This window comes from Pezoporus wallicus, unplaced genomic scaffold, assembly GCF_028554395.1.
Source record: "Pezoporus wallicus isolate ANWC-B61680 ecotype Strahan unplaced genomic scaffold, APGP_CSIRO_Pwel_v1 contig_8188, whole genome shotgun sequence".
Lineage (NCBI taxonomy): Eukaryota > Metazoa > Chordata > Aves > Psittaciformes > Psittacidae > Pezoporus > Pezoporus wallicus.
This window is the reverse complement of record NW_026640104.1, coordinates 4121657-4128750: the sequence shown is the minus strand read 5'-3', so window position 1 is coordinate 4128750 and position 7094 is coordinate 4121657.

Sequence of the window (7094 nt, the reverse complement as noted above, 5' to 3'; positions counted from 1 at the left end):
TTGTTTTCCATTATGAATTTTCCATGGGTTTTAATTTGGGGTAATATATTTAGACGTAGGTCTGGCAGGCAATGCAAGGGTTTTAGAGTGGATTCACTTTCCACAATGGACGGGATTTGCTCTTAAACATTAATGAATAAGGCCAACTTTTTGGAGTCATTTCCACTAATGATGACTGTGTTTCTGCAGGATTCTACTATAATATTGTAATTCTTAAACATGGCAAGGGAAAACTTGTTTTATTCTATTGCTATTCAACTCGTCTTTCAGAAAGACAAGATTATAGCTTGGTTTAACCTTTTTACACAAGCAGAAGCCAGCTGCACTGAAGTGTGTTAAAGAAGGAGGAATGACTCCACAAGAAGTCCCAAGCATCCCACCATTAGGTGTGGCAGCCCTGACCTGGCTGCTGTGTCCTTGTGATGTGATGTGCCAGCAGATGCCAACAACACCCACTCAACCCATGGGAACTGGAGGTCCCTTTACAGTGGTGCACATATATGGGTGAGCCAGCCAGTAGGTCCTGAAACAGTTCATCTTGGTTATAATGCGAGTGAGCTGAAATGCAATCAAGAGGTAGAAGTGCTTCTTCATATGTTTTACCCATCTTTCTCTCCTTGTTTGCACATCTTTGTGCTAAATGAAGTACTACAGATCTATGGGAGGTACGGAGCCATCTCTTTACTCCTGGCATTTTCTAAGGTATGCAGAAAGAGGAGAACCTGCCCTGGCCATCAGCTATTTCCTCCTGCTGGAGGCAAACATTTCACATGACCCCTTCACTACCTCTTGAGTTATGTCTTGAATGTACAGAGATATCTGGTTTGAATTCAAACAGGATATTCCCTACACCTGATTCAAGACCTGGCAAAACTATTTCCCTGCTCAACAGTCCTGAGTTCTATGTTTTCATCTCTGCAGTTCTGCTCAGTGAACTTTTTTGGCTTTGTGACTTTTGCTCCCTGTGAGTATTTCCCTTCTTCTACCAACACCACAGCTGATGGTGAATGCATGTCATACTTCAAGCCTGACTTACCTCACTTCTGGGATGTCTTTTGCTCAGGAGACCCGTGCACTCATGCACTCAGCCTTGGCCAGTTCTGCAAAGCTGATCAGTGCTAATGCAAGCAATGTGTTATATACCAGCCCAAAGAAGAGGTTGAAACCACTTTCTGATGTAGAGCTATGTTGTGGCAAAGGGCTTAAGAAGTGCGTGAAAGCTGGCTAATCTTTCAACAAGTTGACAAATGTTAAAGGTGAGCAACTACTTAAACCAAATTGACCTTAAATCTTCCTGAACGCTCAGAGTTACTGCACAAGCTGATGCCTGGGCTAAAAAAAAGAAGGAAGGTATTTGCCTCTGAAGCCCAGCCACTGGAGGAAAAGCTATTGCTTCCCTTCCCCACAACCTTCTCACCCCCTGCTTTGCATTCAGACTTCCCAGGGCCTGTGTCTTGTGCACCATTACCTGAATAACTGATGCAGAGTGGTACTTGGCAGACATGCACATATGGAAGGAGGCACACATAAACACATGAACCATTTATATGCATATGTCTGTGTGTATAAATACAAAGAAAAGCTATATTCTTATTACTAACCGTATTTCTTAACATGTGGAGCTCACAGTTTGTGCCTGGAGGGGACTGTGTTTTCCTGCAAAGCCACCTAAAAGGTACCAGTTTCAAAAGACATGTAAGTGGTCAATATAAACACAATTTACATGCAATGACTGAATTCCTCTAAGCTTCAGGGGTAGGAAAGATTTCTTGTCAGATGCCTTTTAGCTGCAGACAGATTTCTGAAGAAAATAATTAGGTTTGTAAAACCGAGGCCAGCATGTCTTCCCATTGATCATGGAGCTAACAGTGGGTTGCCCTCAGGGCTGTGTTCACTGCAAACAGAATACCAGCTTGGAAAGAACATATAAAGCAAGGTGTTATTTAGCCTCATTATTTTCCAGCTTTTAATGTTCTTGGCAGACCCTCTTTTCTTGTCAGAGCAATGAAACGTGTATGAGCTAGACCTCACCATCACTAACCTGTGGTCAGTAATACCAGAGTAGTTAGACAAAGCCTGCCACAGACAACACTAAAAATAGCTTCCCTGGCCATCTTGGAGCACAATGGCTCTCCTGATGGATGGCAGATCCAAGGACAGTCACATTAAATCCTCAGCATCATGCAGCTCTTGCTAATGTTCACTCTGAAGGAAACATATTCTGGGTGCAAAAAGGCAGCAGAGGAACGATAATGTGTGTGTGGAACTGAAGGAGACTGCCCTTCTGTCGCAGACAGGCAATAGTAGCATAGCACTGGAAGATAAGAGGAGACATCAGGACCAGCGCTGATATCTGACTGCTCCTTCATCAGTTCAAGGTTTCTTTAGGCCAAATTTCAAGCAAGTCTAACAGGCGAGGATATGCACCTGCAGGCATACCAGGAAACCATTGAGAGGATCAAGCATTACTGGCATTTATTCTGCCATTACTTTAACCACCGTACCCATATGTAGGTGAATATTTTCCCATATATAGCTAAATATTGTTTTAATGTTATAATGTTAGATTAGATATAAGGAGGAAACTCTTTCCTGTTAGGGTGGTGAGGCACTGGAATGGGTTGCCCAGGGAGGTTGTGAATGCTCCATCCCTGGCAGTGTTCAAGACCAGGTTGGACAAGGCCTTGGGTGATATGGTTTAGTGTGAGGTGTCCCTGCCCATGGCAGGGGGTTGGAACTGGATGATCTTAAGGTCCTTTCCAACTCTAACTATTCTATGATTCTATGTTCTAGCTTAAGCATTACAGGCTATGTGTTTTCTTCAGGGGCTTGCACAGGGAGCAGGGTAAGCCGTGATTTTCTACTTGACCACTTCCCCAACTCCAGAATAGCTGAATGTTTTTTTCTGATGTGAGTAGCAGAATAGTTTTAAAAGTGACTTTTAGAGGAGGAATGTTGTGCTGTAGGATGAAATTTCCTAGTTCTGAAACACTTGGAAAGTTTCAAACCCTCATTGAACCTTTTATAATACTGTTTCCCAGCCGTATCAGCTTTTGATTGGTTTTGTTTTGCCATGTGAATGGTGCAGAGAAAACCTGAAGGGACTGCACCTCAGGCTGCTGCTGCTCCTTGTGTCAAGACTATGTGTGAACATCCGTTTATAAGTGCCCTAACTTGAAACACTTTACTTTTTAACAGGTTAAGTTATTTACTGCATGGAGATAGTCTATGCTGTCATGTACTGTAGTGCAGGATTTTCTCTATGACACATCTATATGTCTCGAGACGTCTATCACTTCCCATGAACATTCACAACAAAGCATCACCTATTTCTCTTCATCTCTCCTACTCCCCTTCCACTACAGCCTTTGTACACATTAAGATTGTTGTTTCTGTGTAAACAGGAGCCAGTGATGTTTTACTTCTTTTTATTACCTTGTAATATCTCTTCTTCTCCCCCACATCCTTTCTCAACGCTGAGCCTGCCTAACTTTAAAAATGAACCCCTTGTAGTCTCAGACCTGGTCATCACACACACAGACATTTCAGCTGATGAATGTTTAGCATTAGAGATTGATAACTGACCATCTTAAAAGCAAAGTTTCTGCTTTTTTCTCTCTCTCCTCTGACCATTGCAGGCCAAAATGACCAATCAGACATAGACACAGACACAGACACAGACATAGACATAGACATAGAGACACAGACATAGACATAGATACAGACATAGACATAGACACAGACACAGACATAGACATAGTCACAGACACAGACATAGACACAGACACAGACATAGACACAGACATAGACATAGACATAGACACAGACATAGACATAGACACAGACACAGACATAGACACAGACACAGACATAGACACAGACACAGACATAGACAGACATAGACATAGACATAGACATAGACACAGACATAGACATAGACATAGATACAGACAGACATAGACATAGACATAGACATAGACATAGACATAGACATAGACACAGACATAGACATAGACATAGATACAGACAGACATAGACATAGACATAGATACAGACAGACATAGACATAGACATAGACATAGACATAGACATAGACACAGACATAGACACAGACAGACATAGACACAGACACAGACACAGACACAGACAGAAACACAGGCACAGACATATAGACACAGACACAGACATAGACATAGATACAGACATAGACATAGACATAGACAGACATAGACATAGATACAGACAGACATAGACATAGACACAGACAGAGACACAGACACAGACACAGACATGGACATAGATACAGACATAGACATAGATACAGACACAGACATAGATACAGACACAGACACAGGCACACAGACACAGACGCATAGACATAGACAGATACAGACATAGACATAAATACAGACACAGACATATAGACACAGACACACAGACACAGACACAGACACACACACACAGACACAGACACAGACATAGACATATAGACACAGACACACATAGACATGGGCACACACACGTTCACATCCACATTTACTCTAGGTTATACGGCAGAAGATTCAAATGCAATGCATATCCTCAATGCCTGGAGAAGAGGAGATGTATTATTCAGTGGAACTAACTACCGCACAGTCTTACTACAGAGTAATTAGTAGCATAACTGTGGGGCACGAAGGAAAAAAGGTCTTGAAAGAGCTACAAAGGTTCAAAAAGCTGACTAAGTATATTCCTTGTTATGAGTAAAACATAAGCTGCCAGGTGTGGCTTCTAACTTAAATCATAAGAATTATTTATAGCTGGAATTTTCCCCAACAGCAATGACTGCAAGTGATTAATTCATACAGAAAGCTAAGGTAATTATGAATTACTGCAAATTAAACTCCAAGCACTAAAAATGAATGTAAATCTTAAAGAGAGACAGCTTTAAAAGGGATTATTTTCCCCAAAGAAGCCAGCAAGGTAGTGCATTTTTCAGCCTGGATGGTGAGAACCAGAAGTGATTTTTTTCTGAATATCATCATTTAAGGAACCTGTAGGCAAACCACCAAATGTCACTTCTCCCTGGTGCTTGTAATGACATTGTGCCACTTCCCAGGACAGCATTCAGGACATCCTGCCACAGAGGAATTTCAGCTGAGGTCAGAATTTGGACTGCTGTTAAGTACTATTCTCCAACATCTGTTCCAGACCGGCCATCATCTGCAGTATCACTGCCTGTGGCTTTATGGCTATTTTATTTATCTGCATAACTCACTTGGCTACACAGGCTCTGTGGCACCACAGAGGTGATTCAGGGGATGCTTCCATTCAGTCTGCCAAAGCCTAAGAGTCAGATACCACATTAAAACATCTTTATTCATCACTAACTTTACGATAATCTGTGCCTTTAGGCTCATGCCCTAATGGTGTTAGGGGTGCTTCACTCGGGAGGATTTATAAGTCCTCAGAATTTTGATTCCTAAATTACTATATGTTTCTGGAACTCATTTCAGAGTTTATAATTACTTCTTATTAAGAATTTATAAAATGATAATATTATTAACTCTGGGTATTGTAAGCACTTTGAAGGATACTTTAAGGGCCTACTTTAAAGTGCATACTTTAAAGGATAGTTAAAGCAAAAGGCAGAGACTTAACAAAAGAGGTGGAGCTGACCAGCATTTTCCAAAGCATGAAATTTTGCTCTACTGTTCTGTTGAAAGCTCAAATAACACCTGGAAAAAAACCTCCCGTGGCTTTTCTTCCCTCCTTTTTGACCAATCTTATTTAAAAAATCATATCAGAGTAAGAAGTTCCATAGGAAAACCAAATCCTTGACAGTTTCCCTGCAGTAATTGCTGATTTGATGGGGTCCTATTACTTTTCTGCTTGTTCTGCAGTGACATAAGCATTACTAATTAAATAAATATAAGTGAAGGAATCAGTATCTGCCTGAACAGTTTACATCCACAGAGCAGCAAACCTCACAGGTTCCTAACCTGCTCACTTCCTAGAGGTAGCCACAATTTCATCAGCTGGATTAGTAAAGCAATGGCATCTGTGCACAAGTAAGCATCTTTACATGTAAATAAAGGTATTCAAATACTTTCATGCTTATCTGTCCTAAGAGTGCAGGCATGGTTTGCATATATATTTCAGGATTATCTATCAAACAATCAATAGGCTGAAGGCAAGAGAAACCAGGACAGCAGAAAAGAGTGATGTGAAGTCCAGCAAAGTGGCCTGATGCTGCCAGTGAACATCAGTTCTGCAGTGATAGATGGATGAAGAGAAACATTCTGTAAGAAAATAATGGAAGGGGAGGTAAGGAGAAGGGGAAGGTTCCCTTGTCGCATACATAATAGAGAGAGAAGAAAGTTGCTACTACAATCACGTCCCTCATCAGAAATGTCTGGGAAAGACAAGCCATTTATAAGTCTTCATTGAAGAATCAAGGGGCTTGGAGCAACCTGCTCTAGTGGAAGGTATCCCTGCCCATGGCAGGGGGTTGGAACTGGATGAGCTTTAAAGCCCCTTCCAACCCAAACCACTCCACGATTCTGTGATGCTGTGATTATAAACTGGTTAACATACACAGCAGGGAATGTAGTTAAAGAAACATATGATGTGCTTCAGCTTCACTCTGATGTTTGGTTCTGGGACGATTAAAGTCATTAAGAGACTTCCCTCCCATCTAGCGGGCTATACCAAAAGTGAAGCCCAGTGGAGACAGTGAAGTAAAGAACAGTTCACAAAGTTCAGTCCCAGGTGACTAAAAGCAAGTGGTATTTTATGTGATATGAAAGAAAACATTTTAATAAAACGCAAATCTCAGTTAAAAGGTGCTTTTTGAGCAGTTCAACACAGTTAATCTCTTTTCTAACCTGGATTGAGAAGAAAAGAAACTCATGATGATGAGGACAGAGTGTCAGAGGCTGGGTACAACACTAGGACTTCGGCGCAGGCAAGAAAGATGAGCGATTTAAGTGCCAAACGGTGCAAATGCCTTCTTCTCGGAAAAGCATCACTCAGTGGCACTATTTCACTTCGGCTCGCCAGCAGGGCACACTGCTCGCGTGTTTAAGCGTCTGAAGAAGGACTTTCCCCCTCTG